This window comes from Periplaneta americana, chromosome 2, assembly GCF_040183065.1.
Source record: "Periplaneta americana isolate PAMFEO1 chromosome 2, P.americana_PAMFEO1_priV1, whole genome shotgun sequence".
Lineage (NCBI taxonomy): Eukaryota > Metazoa > Arthropoda > Insecta > Blattodea > Blattidae > Periplaneta > Periplaneta americana.
In genome coordinates this window covers 116,776,403-116,794,570 of record NC_091118.1, presented here as the reverse complement: position 1 = coordinate 116,794,570, position 18,168 = coordinate 116,776,403, and the positions used below count along the sequence as shown (strand labels likewise).

Here is an 18,168-nt window from a genome sequence, read left to right as displayed (position 1 = left end):
CAGGTGTGGACGCATGAATGTCATAAGTAACGTTACAACTGTAGTATGTTTATTCTTTACAGTATAGTAGTCTAAAGTTTCTGGTTTTGTCATTCAATAATTAGTTTCAGACCCATAGTCATTTAACAAGAAACGTTTGTTTTGGTCTCTTCTAACATCATTAGAAGCTTTGGTATTGAATTTAGTTACACTCTGTATGAGCTTAAAATGTCTATCGCCTTTTCTTACAATTTTCCATAATGTTTATAGTTATTAATCGCACAAATAGGAAAGAGTGAAAATAATAGTGAAAAGGGGTTAAGACAAGTGAACTATTGTCAGCATAAAATTAGTACTACATAACATTTGAACATTGGTACAGTAAGGGAATATAAGAGAAAGATAGGAGAAAAGATAAAAAAAACAAATAATACAATATGATAATTTATAGAAAATGTGAAATTGAGATTTTAGTGACTATTAGTTAGAGAGAGAGAGAGAGAGAGAGAGAGAGAAAAGGGGGTGGAAAGTATTATAATATTAGCTATATTAGGATTAACGAACAAATAGAGAATAGCACATGAAATGTAGGAGAAATATTGAAGGGGAGATTAGTGTAAATTGGAGTATTTGTGCAGACGTGTACTGCTAATAATGTGTTATTGTAATATGTTAATGGTAGCACCGGATACGAGAAATGTGAGGTACACCATTACATGTAAAGAAGTGCTGTGACATATCATATCATATCATATCATATCATATCATATCAATTACGTTTATATACATGCATTTATTGTTTATATTTATTTACATTTTAAAATTATTTTCTTATGTAAAAATCTTAATTAACAACTTAAACCTGAATGCAAGAACTAGGTAACTCGAAATTTGCGTTTTTCTAATTATCTCTGACATAGCATAGCAAAATTCGCACAGAGTGTAATGCAAGAACTAGGTAATTGATCTTACGATACAAGCGACATCTATTTTCCAATGTAAAAAATAGGTAAAAGAAAACGAGACATATTCCTTAATGCAATAAAAAGGTAAATAGGCAATATCTCAAAACAGGAAAAATCGAGTTACTAGTTCTTGCATTCAGACGACGTTTTCATGTTGTACCTCACAACAGGTGCTCGAAATAACGACCACCAACATTTAGTATTTACATTTAACATTTTTATTTATATATTTAAATTTACATTTTCATTTACAGTACATTTACTACTTACGTTTAATATTTACAAATATCATCTTAGCTGTTTGTTGACCTATTGTCCAGTCGACCTGGTTGGCGAGTTGGTATAGCGCTGGCCTTCTATGCCCAAGGTTGGGGTTCGATCCCGATGGTATTTAAATGTGCTTAAATGCGACAGGCTCATGTCAGTAGATTTACTGGCATGTAAAAGAACTCCTGCGGGACAAAATTCCGGCACATCCGGCGACGCTGATATAACCTCTGCGAGCGTCGTTAAATAAACCATAACTTTAACTTTAACTCCAACTCCTATTGTCCATAAGGTGGTTCTGTCTATCGTATTTACATTATCACATGATAATGAATCAATTGACGACCAACCGTTTCATACCATTCGAAGAGACTATCACAGTATGTACAGTACAGATTTATAAATTACATGCAAATAATTTTAAAATGTAAATAATAAGTGTAAATCTATATAAATAATACTCGTAAATAAATACATTAATAAGCGTAATAAGCGTAAATAATGTAAATAGTAAATGTAGATAACATGGAAAACAATAAGCGATAGCGATAGAATTGTGTAAGCTCATATCTCCTTAATCTGACTTCCCAGATCCCAATTTCCCCGTCTCAAAATGTTCTGTAGGGTTTCCTTATATCCTGTTTAATTTTCGCACGCTTTTTTCCTGTATGTAATTAGCGTTTTAACGATAATTACTTTATATTTCCACCAGCGATTTTAGAATGATTGTCCCCGAAAGTTCCAAGGAAAATATGGTCACGTTATCTAAGTCAGGGAAGAGTCCGAGTGGTGTGTTAGTGCGTCGTGCAACAGTCGTGCCCAGCGCCTCCTGTGCTATCAATTCAGTGCAGCGCGGGACATCGTCGGTGTAACAGCGACGCGACGCAGGAGTGAGGCAAGTTTTCGGTAACAAGACAACAGAATACAACAACTTGAGTCTTCCTGAACGCACTGGTGTCTGTGAGTCTGTGACGGATCAACAATAATTAACCAAAATTCTTCTAATTTAATATTTAAAACTTTTATTTACGGTACTATCAAATAAAATTTATGTGACGGAATCTTGTGGCCGCGGTAACTTAGACTAATTAAGAAAAATTCTTCCATTTAGGTATTTCAGCACTTTTATTAATCTATGTAGATCCGATATGTTTCTTTTTAATGAGAATACGTGTTATTTTAAAAACTATGTACAGAGGGTTAAAAAAATTGTTAGCACTGCAATTTGAATATTAAAACTCCGAACCGTTCCAGAAAATGTAGGTCTTCAGAAGTGATACAGGAATATCTAATATTTTAAAAATTCGGAGAATATTGGTAAATATTAAGCGTTATGTTACTGAAAAACCTCAATTTCTGTTACCTTTCCAATGCTACTGCGCCATAACTCAAATATTTGAAAAATAATATCTGTGAGTGTTTTATATTAATAAATTGTGCTCAAGTTTGAAGTAACTTTGCGGAATGGTTAAATCCTGTATAAAATGAATACCCCCTCCCTTGGAATAAGGGTCACACAGGGAAACAATGTACCATACATACTCTTATTCTCGGGAGGGGAGGGTATTCAAATGTTTCAGTGATGGAATTAGCCGACTTTTAATTTTACATTATTAAGAACGTTTTTCAAGACCAGCGTTTCTCAAACTGGAGGTCCGATCCCCAGAGGATGTATGATGCCATATCACGGGAGTTGCAAAACAAAAGTAACTTAAAGTAGGCCTATACAAAAAGAATAAAACAAATTTTTCAAAGAAAATGAAGGTATGCATATATATTAAAACATTTATTGGTAATTATTTACTTCAGCTGACTGCGTGTTTTCTCGAAACTTATTTAGAGCTCTTTGATTTCACTTGGGGAATACGTACAAAGCACTATAAATTGTGCGGAAAGCAATAATAAACAACTCTAACCTTGTCAGTCACTTAACTCTCCCCTCATCTAACCCACTCTAACCTTGTCACATTTCTCGGCCTCATGTCAATTAGCTACACCTTCATCATGCCTTTAACAAGCAATATTTACGAAAATATATGCCGACGGAGGGTAAAACATCACGATCAGGCATTACTGCTAAATACGGTAAATCCACAAACACGCCAACTTGAGTCACCCCTTCAACTATACCGCATACTGTAGTCTACCCAAGATTAGGGAACCTTAAAGTCGCAAATACTAGATCAAATGAAAATGATCGATTTCCGCTCAATTTCAGTAGTTTTTACATATTCTCCAACTAAAATCAAGAATCTGAATAAATTACATCGAGAAAACGAGTCGTCAGCTGAGGTAAATAATTCCTCAGAAACCAGAAGCAATGACTTCATGAATAAGATTCTTTTATTTGGTTTATTTTACGACGTTTTGCCAACTATGGTTATCTAGCGTCTGATAAATGGTGTTAATGCCAGCGAAATGAGTCCAGGTTCAAGCGCTGAAAGTTACCCAACATTTGCTCTTAATGGATTTAGTGCAAATTCCGGGAAAAAAAAAAAAAAAAAAAAAACCTCAACCAGCTGACTTGTCCGGGATTACTGAAGAATACGTTACAGCCATATTACTCTCCACTGATGTAACAAAGTTGGCGACGATGACGTAGTATAATAATTACATATGCAAGACATACCAGAAGCCTCAGCAAACCTAACCTGTCACTGATTCTCGGCCTTATGAAAACTGCCAATCTATCGGAAAACTTAAAGTTCCGTCGTATTTTCCAATAGACCTACTTTTCCCCAACCAAGATTTGAACCCGGATCCGCTCGTTTCACGGCCAGACACGCTAACCGTTACTCCGCAGCGGTGTACTTACGAATACGTTATGTATTACAAAAATAATCTGCTAAATTACATGTTATATAAAGAATTGTTGTAAATCTTTCACTACTGTATTACACATAGTCTAATGTAGGTAATTATGTGCCCAAATTTTCATGCTGAATTCGACATTAATTACAATGGACCATAGGATATATTCGTAATGCCTCAAATGTAAAATTTCTCCTTTGCCACTCAAAATTTGTAGGCTACTGGGAGAAATTTCTCAACGTACGCGATTGTATGGGTGCAAACAGAACTTACGGAACATAACATAATAATCTGTTTAGAGAATTAATGTTTTTAGGTTCGCTACCAGTTAGCACATCTCTAAAAACACACATTTTGGAGTACACAAAAATCTTGTCGAGAACGTTTTCACAAGTTGAAGGTATATATTTAATCTCACGGTTTTTATTTTATTTATTTTTTTTTCATTTTTTAGCAGTGAAGATGTTTTTAGTGTTGCAGCATATACCATCTCTTACTATTTCTTATTTGTCTACATATGCTACACAGATTTATTTCCCTATTTGGAGAAAAATTCTACTTCTGTATTCCTCTGCTGATTTATGTAGTTTGATATTAGTTTTCGACGTCTTCACTTTCGAACTGGAACTGTAGTCAGCTGTACGGACATACAGTAGCTAAACTGAAGATACGCATGTTCAGGAGTAAGAAAAGCATTGCTTCAATCAGAGCAACCCCATGTGTTATGTATTCGTATTGTGGTTGCAAGCACTGCCTTTACTGAAGGACATGTTATGTAATATTCATACTCTATTAACCCTCATCTTAATTCCAGTTTTGTGGGACTAAAAAGCGGGACTTTAATGCTTAGTGACATTTTCGTTGTGTGGTTTCCTATTATAAATTAACGTGGTTATTCTCATTTGAAATTAATTTAATTGAATTTCAGAAGGGGGTTCTATGACTCAACGCTGCGATATAGACGTTCTATTCATCTATTGTATTTACCACCGAACTAGGCGCGTTCCCAACTATACCGGCTGACTATACTAAGGTTCGCTGAGTATCCATATTTCGAGTACGCAACTCCACTAGTTTTTAGACCAGCCCTTCCGTGCATCGCCAGCCGGCGTTCGGGGAATTTTATAGAATGTTAATTACATGGAAATCAAACGGAATGACGTAAGTTCCTAGTAAGGGAAACTGAAGAATCACGAGAAAATTCCGAACGGAAACTAAGTTTGCCATAAGTGTCACTGCAGTATGAAATTTTCAAATGGAAAAATTTCAGGCCAGACCTGGACTCGAACCCTGATCGCCTTGCTGACAGGCTGAAGATGTGTCCGCTCAGTCACCGCAGGGGTGCGATCGTTATCGTACTTGTTTATTAGCGTTTTAGGTCATTCATTTTATCTATTGAAAGTCTACGTAAATGATTGCGTGCGAGAGTATGACGGATGTTATAAGAAATCCAAATTCGACACCTGCTGAAACAGAAGTTTAAACACGTATGAATCCACGTAACGTTACGTGCATGATAACAGTTAATAATAACACATTCTTTCCAACGTTTCAAAATAACTTTGCAGTTCCTGTTAAAGACGATGCCACTCGATACCTTGAAAACGGATCCAGTAAGTAAGTGGTCACGAATAGTTGAGAAGATATGTGGACGTCTGGTTTTTAAATTAAAGAACTTAGTTACGACTCAAAAGTCTGGTTTCGTAAGTTCTCTCTTGTACACTCAATTACTAGCTTATCAAACATTTCTCCCTTATATTGACGCATAATTCGCTTGACAATATTTTGTGTGTGGACGTTGAGAAAGTATGTGCAATATCGATTTAGTTAGAGACGCTTTAAAGAAAATGAGGACCTAAATGTGAACTTGAGCTGTTGTTTGCAAATAACAAAACCATGTAATCTTTTAAATTGGAGGACGCGGGCCACAAAATATGAACTGATTGACCCCATTTAACTTCACCGGCACGCGTCGCATGTTTTGATGACTGTTGGAGTGCTGTCATCCTATTTGTGGCCTGCAATTAGGTGAGTGTTTTCCAGTTGTATAACCGCAGATGTTGGCACAAACAAATCTGATTACTTGACCAAATAAAATTTTTTGCTACGACAAACATTAACTCAACATGAAACGGCAAACTCTGCTTGGATAATTTTTATTAGTTGATATACAGTATAAAGTGACCCAATATTTCACTCGTTTAGCCACAAATCTTGTTCAGATATTTCGAAATATATTTTCGTCGAAATATGGAAATTAATTATTCACGATTACGTCATATAGATACATACGTGATCTTAAGTAACGAAAAATATATATATATATATTTTTTTTTTTTCATCTTTTCCTTCTTTAGAGACTTTTTTTTTATACACAATATTAAAACCAAATAGAATAGCAGAGAAAATCGAAGTACTCAAGAGGAAAAGTAGACTGCAAATTTCACAGGATATTTTTGGTTCGAAAGCTGCACCTTTATGCGAGTAATTAGAAGCTGTTACATTTTGACCTGAAATGTCCTCTGTAAAGTTGACAGTTGTTCCAACCTAGCTTGCACTTCAAAATATAGCTGGTCAGATATGGTGTTCCTGCTGTTTTTCGCAGGGTGAAATGTGTAGAAAACTTCTACAGAGCTTAAAATAGACGTTCATCCGTGAATGTGCGGCAGTGCATGGCGGCTGGAAGAACGTTGCTTTCCGGCAGTATTGGATATTCATAGTCCCTTGAGTCAAGTACATAAATTGTTCATGCAAATTACAAGAATCTCTTACCTTTGTCATAGAAGATGTTGGAAATGATGTCCTTGTGCCGCCATCTCTATCTCATATCTTATAAGAAAATTGCATTAAAACTCATTAGTTCTTCTTCTGAAATTGCTATAATGTTTCTTCTTATATCGTCTCTCACTTCTTCCAACGTTTGAGGGTTATTCCAATACACTTTTTTTTATGTTCGCCTACGGTATTACAAAAATATTCACGGTAAAACCTCGAAAGTAATGTGTTTAACAAAAAAAATTGCCATATTCCACTTTATTTGTTCAGGAATTGCAGCCGAAATGTAAAATATCGCGTAAACAGACAATATTTATAAATAAAGCCGTGTAAATTGTACAAAGATTTAGAAACACGTATGCACACAATATCAAAGACCACGAGATCCTATGAACCAGTCCCTGAATACGACTTGTGTAACAAAATTAGTTCTTGTACGAGGCGCGTCCATAAAGTATCTTTCCCACTCGTCCAACAATATTTCAAGGAGTGCAGTTCGGTGGCTCCTTTGAACACCCACTTACAGATTTATGACTTCCTACACAAACACCTCTGACAATTCTATCCTGTCCTCTCGTCCCAACATTGCACAGTTGCCACAATCCTGGTGACCCTCGAAATGAGACAGAGAGACTGACGGGATTCTTGGAATTCGGAAAAGATGCGGCAACTGTGCCTCCACGTGGATTTGACGGGAACCTGTCAATTCTTCTGAAAGGGGGTTGTGATTGATTACTGACAGGAGAAGACAAGATTTTCGTCACAGTAAGGAAGACATTTATTTATGACAACCAATTAGTAGGGGGCAGTAGAAGGTCTGTCGGCAAAGTCCTTTCTATGAAACCGCACTCCATGAAATAAAATACAATATAGCAAACCATATGTTACGCGAAGCGACTGCATGTACAGTTGTCAAAAAAAAAAAAGTGGCCGCACTCGTGAACAGCGAATATTTTCAAAGTCCACTTCGGGTCGCGGCGATGTTACACGATGCATGTGCTTGTACAAGCAGTTCCGGAACTATGAAACTGTTCCATATCTGTGCCTCGTAGACCAGCGGTAAAGTGCTTGTTTAATGATTCAAAGGTTCTGGGTTCGGGCCTTCTTCAAGTTTTCATTTTATTTTTTAATCGTTCTTTAGCGATGTAAATGATATTCAAATTATCATTTATATCCAGTTATCGTTCTTTATGGATATCACGTTATTTATATTTTGTTATCGTTCTTTAGAGATATGAATAAAATTCAAGTCATCATTTGTATTCTGTTATCGTTTTATAACGATATGAATAATAATAATTATTATTGTATCTCCAATGGGGGTTAGACCAATTTTACATATGTATGTTAGGGCTATAGTTTTATACACAAAAAAAGATAAGCATAAAGAGAAATGGAAAAGAAAATTAAATTAGCTTACGCGATGTAAACAAAACATAAACAATCCGTAAATTAGGCATTGCGATTGCAAAACAAATATCAGGTATCAATATGAAACATACAAAAACATTAACAACACAATTACGTGACACTTCTATAACACAAATATGCAGCTTTCCGTACCATACATCATAAATTAATACACAAACACAATCAAACTATAATTACGATATTGCGACGACATCAAGCATCCCATAACTGACTCACATACATAACAAATCAAGCATCCGTTACAACACATACACTTCAACATAGTAACCACACTTTTAAAAGTTACAAATTTGGCTCCAAGAAGAATAAATACGACACTGTTACTAATTGCTATTCTTCTACAATTTCTTAAATACATCTGTAATAAATCTGTGAAATTCCGATATGAATAATATTCACGTTTTTTATATTGTTATCGTTCTTTAGCGATATAAATAATATTCAAGTTATCATTTATATTCTGTTTTCCTTCATTAGCATTATGAAACAATATTCAAGTTATTTATATTGTTATTGTTCTTTCGCAATATAAATAATCTGTATTTTATGTAAGTAATTATTATAACACAAATAACCATCTTTCTTTGTAAAATAGGTTATTTTATTTAGATAATTAAATACGTATTATATAATATCTTATATTAATTAAACAAACCGATATTTATCATTTATATTCTGTTAGCGTTCTTTAGTAATACTGTATAAATAATATTCAAGTTATTTATATTGTAATCGTTCTTTAGCGATATAAATAACATAAATTTAATATTAGGTTTGGAAAAATCCAGTTTCATAATACTGGTATTAGTTTCCTTTTTGTATTATTACATTATACTATCTTGAACCACAATAAAATGAAAAGGAGTAACAAGGAATTGAACCTGAGACGTTGAAATCTAAATTCCGACATTCGTCCGCTGAGCTACGAGGGCAAAAGTGTGGAAACATTTTCGGAAAAATTGGCCCAATCACACTCTAAGATTTTCTGATGATTCGTAGAAGCTAGTCCAGGATGCGGGGGGCAAAGGCTAATTGAGATTTCCCGATCTCTGATCGGGTCAAACATCCTAATAGAATTAATAATTAACCTTTGCCGTGACTTTCAGTGAAGTCCGGAGGGCCCAATTAGTCAAATCCACTCTCCTCATCACCACGCTTGGACCCCCTGGAATTTAATAAGATGCGAAAGAGATAATGGTGTGCGGAAAGCAACGGGATGTTACCGCATTTAGGCCTATCCTTCCCAAGAAAAACTGCAAACATGAACAAAGGAAGCTTTTAATAGAAGAAGGATCTTCTGCGGACCTCTGGAAAAAGAACTAAGGAAGAGACTAGTGAAGTGCTTTGTGTGGAGTATGGTTGTATGGGGAAGGAACATGGACATTACGACGAAATGAAGAGAAACGAATTGAAACATTTGAAATGTGGATGTGGAGAAGAACGGTGCGTGTGAAGTGGACAGACAGAATAAGAAATAAAATTGTGTTTGAAAAAATGAGTGAAGAAAGAATGATGCTGAAACTGATTAGAAAGAGAAAAAGGAATTGCCAGAAAATAGGAAAGATTGGAGATTGCCGGGTTTGCAATGAAAGACCTGCCCATGGACAGAACACTTATGTATGTATGTTCAGAATGCCTGGAATATCGTGTCTAAGAACAGTCGCTATTTGCAAAGACTAGTCAATTCCATGCCCACTCGACTGCAAGATGATCGAGATAAGAGGAAGATAGACTAAATATTGAATTGTGGCTTTTTGTTTTGTTTTTTGAACGCTTAATTGTTGTTGTTGTTTTCTAATGCCAGGCGTTTGACAATAAAGTCATTTGACCTCTTGCACTCCAATATTTTTCAAAGATATTATCATGACCAGCCACTGAAGCACAGATTTTGAGGTGTTCCGAATCCATTTCTTGGTTTGAGTTGCACAATGGACAGTTAGGGTACTGATATATTCCAATTCTATGCAGGTGTTTGGCCAAACAATCATGGCCTGTTGCCAATCTAAATGCAGCTACAGACGATTTTCGTGGTAAATCGGGAATTAACTGTGGATTTTGATGCAGAGAGTTCCATTTTTTCCCATGGGATTGTGTTATCAAATTTTGTTTGTTGAAGTCTAAGTATGTAGATTTAATAAATCTTTTCACAGAGTAATACGTAGATTTAGTAACAGGTCTGTAAGTAGCAGTGCTGCCCTTCTTTGCTAAAGCATCCGCATTCTCGTTTGCCAGGATTCCACAATGGGATGGTATCCATTGGAATACAATTCTTTTATTGAGTGATATTAATTGAGAGAGCATTTTAGAACGCTTAATTGTTTGACTGTTTTAATGCCGACGCCAGTAAATTTGTTTTGTTTATGCCACGAAAGATATTTTATTGAGAATAAAATATTTTTTCTTTCCATTTGCAGCCACAATATCATAATGATAAAGCCATGGCATAATATATTAATGAACCTGATGTTAATTACTAAAATAATCGTAAAAGAGAAAGGAACCATTATGTATAGTTTGTCTCTCTCAAAAACATAACAAAAAAGAACATAAAAAGCACGAGGTTGTAGTCGAACGCAGGATCTCATGAATAAGAGGCCTGAACGCTACCATTATGCTACCGAACAACACACAGTATACTTCAATTATAACTGTAGATATCAGGCAACGTGGTCCAACAACATGTAACATCGCCTGTCTCCGAATTGTAGCGAAGATACCCGAAGGGAACTTTGTTTCAGGAGAGCGGCCACTTTTTCTTTTGACAGCTGTACATGATAGAGTAATGTCCTGGCATGGCGCATTCTCTAGAACTTCCCGAGTGCTCTCAGTAGCTTCGTTGCATTGGTTGAATATGGACGTTCCTATTCCAGCTCCCGCCGCGTGAAGTGCGGTCAGTGATAAAGTTTTTGAATGCACAGGGCATAGCGCCGATTGAAATTGATCGTCCAGCTGTGCCAGGTCTATGGGGCTAACGTCATGAGCAAGCAGATGCTGCGTCCACCTCTGATTCGGCATGTGGCCGTGAGGCCAGCAGCCGGCTGTTCGGTCTTGGCCCTTTGTGGGCTGTAGCACCACGGATTATTTTACTTATCTCTAGTAGTACTATTAACAGTAATGATAAATTATTACCGTTTGTGAAAGGGAGATGAGCGTGAATTTAAGCACGAGATCTTTCGGGAGAAATATTCATATCTACTATAAACGTTCTATCTTGTTCTGAAGGATAATGAGCTCAAATATGATATAAATAGTGTGCAAAAATACACATGAAAACCAGTTGTCCAGTTACAAAAATTATCGTTCTTGAAATGGGCCATTACATCCGTCCTTATCAACGTACTCATTACACTTCCATTTGCTTTTAGTTTTGCTTGTTAAATTCATGGAAAAATACATAGGCATAGTCCTGTTATGCTTTCTTATTTCACCTAAGGTATGTGAAATAACGTGGTGGTGGTGGTGGTACGCTATTTAATTGCCAGCAGTAGCAATTCCCTTACATCTAAGTACTTGCTCCGTTACAGTTCTTAGGTTGATTCAAAAGCCAATTGATATAAACCTGCAAATCTTTAAACATTTAATTTAATTTCTGAAATATTCCTATAATTTTATAATCATGTTTGTTTATTGTTATTTGAATTGTTATTTTGTCTCGCTAACAAAAAGCGTTTGAATATCGCTGAGTTCAGACTGGATGACAAAAAAAAAATGGCGTTTCAAGTGATTTTGCACCATTACTGTAAAAGAAAGGGCAAATGGTGAATAAGTTCTTACAATAATTGAAGGTGAGAGAGTAATGAATAGTACAGCATCGATTTGCTTCAAGGGTTTCAATTAAGGTTACTACCAGTCTGAAAAAACTCCATCGGAGCAGCCATTTGCAGATGAAGAGACTGCGAACTGCGGTGGAAGAAAAATGCCATCAAGCACCCGATAACTACCTACATTTGGGTTTTCTGAATCCATTATTTTCAGTCACTTGCGAAAATATGTTTTCTAGTAATAGATGCAAACAACTTTCATACAAGTTTGACGAATGTACGTGCAATCCAAAAATTGACATATGTCGTCAGCTGTTCCAAAACTTCTGAGGTAAACGATTTTGAGAGAGATTTGTCACATGCGATAGGAAGTTAATTTATTCTAAATAATTAAGGTTCCTGTATGGTGTGTACACAAAAGAATATCGGAGTTTCAAGTGATTTGTAAGGAACAATGGGCGTTTGTATCGCACATGTAATGAAAGAGCGAAAAAAGTTAGTTACCTCACCCTGTCGCGTGGCAGCGCCACTGTTAAAGATGGCATTGACTCCCGAGCTGCAGGATAGACCTACATTACATAACATCATTTGCTAGCAACAAGGTGCACTCCTTCATTCTCTTAACGAAGTGCGGGTTTGGCTGAATGAAGTTTTTATCCATTTACACATCGCTGGATCGGTCGTCATGATCAGAACATAGCTTTACTCAGGTGACCTCCAAGGTCCCCTGACTTTACCCCATGTCTTCTTTCTCTGGGGACATGTCGGAGATCGGGTCATGTGCCACCACTACCTGGCTTCAGACGCAGGATTATTGCGTTCATTACATCAGACAGAGTGTGGGAAGAACTCTACTACCGGTTGGATGTGTGCCGTGTAACAACGGGTGTCCACATTGAGCACTTATAGTGCGTGTTCTAAAAACTCGAAGACCTACTCTTTCACCTCATTTATGGTTTATTATTTTATAAGTCAGGTGAAAGAATTTGTAAACCTTAAAACTCCGATATTCATTCATGTACACCCGGTATTTATTTTTCAAATACACACCCGTTAATTTTTTATTAAAAACTATTATACTGTGAGAGACAAAAATCACTTCCCAAATGGAATGCACTATTTCATTTGAAAATAATTGCTATCTTTCGTTTATATTTAAGTTATGTGATTTGATCACATAGTAATAAACAATAGTGCAGCAGTTAGTGTTTCGTTTTGTTTATTATTTGGAGTTGCTGAAAAATGAATTAGAGGTCATTATTATTTTGAATTGTAACCGATATTTAATCAGAGTACAATAAGAGATCGTACTGGCTCCTGAACAGGGATGAAACTTGTATTGCATTACGGAGACAATTACAAAACAAGGGAAACTAGTGACTAGTTTCATCGTCATTCAGACATTTCAAAACCATCACACCAATGTATAGGCAGTTTATTATATAAATTTGAAAAGCCGTATACTGTACTCACCACGAAACTATGTGGTTGTCCTAAATCAGCTACCGATGAACAACATTCAATGGATGTGATTGCAAAGATATCGATCAGTCTTAAAAGTTCAGTACGCTGTGTGGCTCGAGTGTGTGTATTAGTAGAAAATATGTTCGCAGAATATTGAAATCGGCACGTTTCCACGTATAGTTCGTTCAACTTCCTCGAGTGCAGTTGGTGTTCAAAGAAACCACGGAATTGTACACTAGAAAATAGTATACACAATGCAAGATGATGATGATGATGATGATGATGATGATGATGATGATGATGATGATGATGATGATGAACGGAAGACGCGACTTAATGCAACTGGATAATGCGATATTTGCGTATTCACCAAGTCTTCCTTTAGCATGTTTTATTCAATCATTCTTTGTAGATGGGTATGCTTATATATAGCATATTATTCCAAAAAAGCCAAGATAGATGCGTGAATTCAATAACCCTAGTGCTAAAAAGTAATGGTATCGTATAAAATATTAGAATATATGATTGTGGGGCCATGCTTTTTTTGTTGGAAATGTGAACCAGTATACATTTGGCAAATTGTTGGACAACATTGCGTTGGACTTATATAGGTTTACCACTGAACAGACGGATGATAATGTAGTTTTATCTAGATTGCATCACAGTACATTATGTTACGAATGACAATTCGTGAGAAATTAAATAAATTGTTCGATGTGCACTGGATTGGATGATGTGAACCCGTCATGATCCCCACGGTCACCAGACTTCACACCTCTCGATTTTTATATGGGGATTTACGAAACCGCTAGATTTATAGACAGAGCCTGTGTTTGTGGATGAAATTAAATATCACCCATGTCATTCAACACATTCCACAAGCAATACTTTCAACAGTGACAGAGCAATGTCAGGTCGAGTGAGACACTGTCTTCAAGTACAGGGAATACACTTCGAACATTTGCGGTAGTGCACTGTGCAGTTGCAATGAGATAAGTAATCTTTACATTCAAAACTTAGTCATGTTTACCTGAGGGTAATGCAATGTAGTAATGTTACGCTTACGCTATTTCTTGGGCACCATTACCTTTTAAATTAACTCGTAAATATTAAACGTGATCAAATTGTTCAATAAATTTGGGATAACTACCATAGAGACAGACATACGGTATTACCAAAAGTACTTTTCCAGCATTAGGGATACTACAAACGCATATTTCAATGAAAATCTCTAGATTCATTTCTACATCATCACAATACCGGGTATTTAAAAAAGAATGAACCGATGTCGAAGCTTTATTTCGCAGTACGCAAGCAACGCAGCGGAACGAATCGTACGCCATTACAAAAAGTGTACTGTATTTCCAAGTTTCGAATAGTTGCCGGTAGAGTGCTCTGTTGTGCCTCGACCCGACCCGAACTGACTTGACCTGCTGCTCACAGCATTTGCCGCGTGAGTCTCAGAATGTTAACACCTCAGCAAAAAGCGTTCTGTGTTCCTGAGTTCGCGAGGACCAATTCTGTGGATGCTGGACATGGAAGGTGATAACATCGTTTCACGAATAATTTTTAGTGACGAAGCAACCTTCCACATCAATGGCCATGTCAATCGTCACAACGTTCGGATTTGCAGAACCGAACACCCACGTGAAACAATTGAGCACGAACGAGCTTCCCCTAAGGTGAATGTGTTCTGTGCGGCGAGTAATGTCAGGGTTTATGGCCCTTTCTTCTTCCAGAACGACACTGTCACAGGACAAAGATATCTCGAAATGTTACGAACCTGGCTTTTCCCTTTGCTGCAAACGCATCCCCGTGACTTTGTTTTCTAGCAAGATGGAGAACCACCCCATTAGAGCTTGCCAGCGTGAGCATTTTTCAATGGAACAGTGCCTCAACGGTAGATTGGTCGCAGGAGTGCTCAGGATCGTGCGCTCTCCGCATGGACTCCAAGATCCCCAGACTTCACCCCTTGCGACTTCTTCCTGTGGGGATTCGTCAAGGAAAATGTTTATGTTCCGCCACTACTCACTACCCTGGATGACCTTAAAGAACGGATAACACGTGTGATCAACTCAGTGGATCGTGATATGCTGCAACGCGTTTGGGAGGAATTCGCCTATTGTCTTGATGTGGTCCGTACTGCGAGTGGTGGTCATATTGAACTCTTACAGGAGAGGGAACAAAACTGCTACATCAGTCAAATACATGTCTTGGTTGCAATCTTGTACTATTGTCTGTTCGGGAAATATAGTTTAATGAAATCGGTTTATTCTTTTTGAAAGACCCTGTACTTCGATCGTAAGTTACTTCGTGTAGTGAGAAAGTGAAATGGGCATGTAAATAATTATCCAAATTAGTCTAATGGGAAAATCATTTCTTTCAGCCAGAATTGGACTCGTGATTGAAAATTCTTTGAATAGACTCATTATTATACAGAGTGGAAGTAATATAACTGTGCAGATTTAATACTTTTCTCAGAAAAAAATAATTTTTCCCTAAATGTTAGCATCATTTTACTCGATAAGTACGTTCATACGATTCTCATATTTTTACTATTATTATTATTAGAGAAACTGATAAGAAATGATTTATCCCTTTGTTGTTTTTAAATAATATGGACGGTTTTCTTGCAAATTAAGTAAAAAGATTAACACATCGTTATTTTCCTGCCATCAGAAAGTCTGGGAAATACTGCAATGACTAAGAGACGGAATGCTGCTATTCAGACCTGTGTATTCGTAGATGAGTCGGTGATACGCTGCTGACCAAACTACGCAAACTTTCATCCTAATTTTCTAATTAACCATGCACTTAATTGCAACACGTACAATACGTTTTTTTATTTATTTTAATGTATTCTATTGCCCCCCCCCCCTCAATCTGCACAGTTAAATCACTTCCACTCTATATGTTCTGTAGGAAGATAAGATTCAATTGCTGCTATCACGATATATTTGTACACTTGCACGTTTCTAATCGTAAAGGTACTCGTCCACGATGCTAGTTATATAGCGCGCTATTTTCAATAGCGCAACAGAAATATTACATCAGAAAAGCACCACAGTCTAGTATATACAGCCACGAAGCTCAATATGTAGGAAATACGCATTCATAGATAGTTGCTAACCATTAGGATCGCTACTATCGCTCCATTACAGACAATGCGAAATAGTACCTGCACAGTATATTGTTCCTAGTATCCCTCCAAACTCAAGCTTCGTGACTGTATATACTAGACTGTGATAGCATGCTATTTGCAGTTTTTTTGTATAGCGCTAGAAGCTGTCAGGAGGAACTTGCAGCACATGTTTACATGTCTCTATGAAATTCGCACTGAATTATCTGCCGCAAGAGTGTTCTACTTGACCTTGTAGCATTGACAGTCACAGTGTAGCCTTACTCGTTCACGTATCCATTGTAATTATTTTTCCATTTTGACCTTAAACAAATAAAGTGAAAATATAAGACAAAATTTTCAATAAAATAAGAAATATTCTTGAGTATACTATAGCCTATGTCAATAAATTCACAATATCAAAATTATTTCTACACATTACAGATCAACCTCATAATATTTAATATTAATGGGTTAGTGCAGGGCTGGGCGATTCGTGTTAGCTTAAGCGACCTACAGGTACCTGTCTCATCCTACTCCCGCAATTTCACGCATCATGAAAAATATTCTCTCTCCCGTTGAGGATTAAACGCGCAGTAGCGCTAAACGCCGGACCTGGGAGCGTGTTGTTGTAAATCATATAACATGGGCCATGTCTCAACAGATATGTTTCCGGACACATGTTTATAGAAACTTTTGTTCTAGTTTCGACCTATACTACCTCCTATAAAATATGAGACACTTTTTAAGCAATATATAATAAAAGAAGATTTAGGTCGTACATTATATAAATAATACAATATATATTATCATTTACATCAATACTTAAAGTATTTTCTATTTGTTCTACAATTTTTCTTAAATAAACACAACGGAATGTCTAGCACCGTACAGAAGAATTGCTACGCCAGCTGCAATATTATTTAACTTGATCATGCCAGAAAGTGGTAGCGCCAGACTTTCCTTAACGCTGTGTACATGATGCAAGGATCGTATTGCAAGCCAGAAGTCATTTGTGCGCTTTTTCCTCATATACTCTGCAATCTAGCAGCTCGCTGTGTAGTTTACACGTGCAATAGTGACCTTGCACTGGAAATTATTGCAATGGACAGAAAACTAGCTCCGTGGACGAGTACCTTAATTCAGCGTCCATAGCGATGATAAGTACAGATAATGGACATTGATGTAGACGAAGTGATTCCATCCTAAGCATCATTTTCGTAACATCTCAGAAAAACTTGACAGGATTATAGTTTCGGAATTCACTCTGAAATCCTGGAACGGTAGTGAAACATAGCGTAAGGAAAACATGACCAATAGGATTTTTTTAACATTTCCTCTTCTTCTAGTAGCCTTTCTTAAAGCGTAAATCACTGATTTTTCCACAAATTATCTCTCTTAGTCAGATCTTTGTAGACTTGCATATGTAAGAGAGGAGCGGAAATTCTTCTAGAATTTTTAGTAAAGCGATAGTCATGTGTCTCGATGCTTTTTCCCTTGAATACGCTCTTGTTCTCGAGTATGTCAACACTTGATTATTAATACATTATATTACCGACTTTCTACAAGCTTCGCAAACAGATTCTTGGATAAATTA

At 36.6% G+C, this 18,168-nt stretch overlaps 1 protein-coding gene across 3 annotated transcripts in view; it reads left to right on the top strand.

The window, feature by feature from the left end:
• The first annotated feature begins 1,962 nt into the window (after positions 1-1,962).
• Positions 1,963-18,168, top strand: part of LOC138694541 (organic cation transporter protein) — a 146,745-nt gene continuing 130,539 nt past the window's right edge. Inside the window, exon 1 of one of the 3 annotated variants that reach the window (XM_069818371.1) lies at positions 1,963-2,106. The gene's annotated coding sequence lies outside the window, so the exon portion shown is untranslated. Of the gene's footprint in view, positions 2,172-18,168 lie in introns of all 3 variants that reach the window. The other 2 variants (XM_069818372.1, XM_069818373.1) reach the window with 2 other exon arrangements.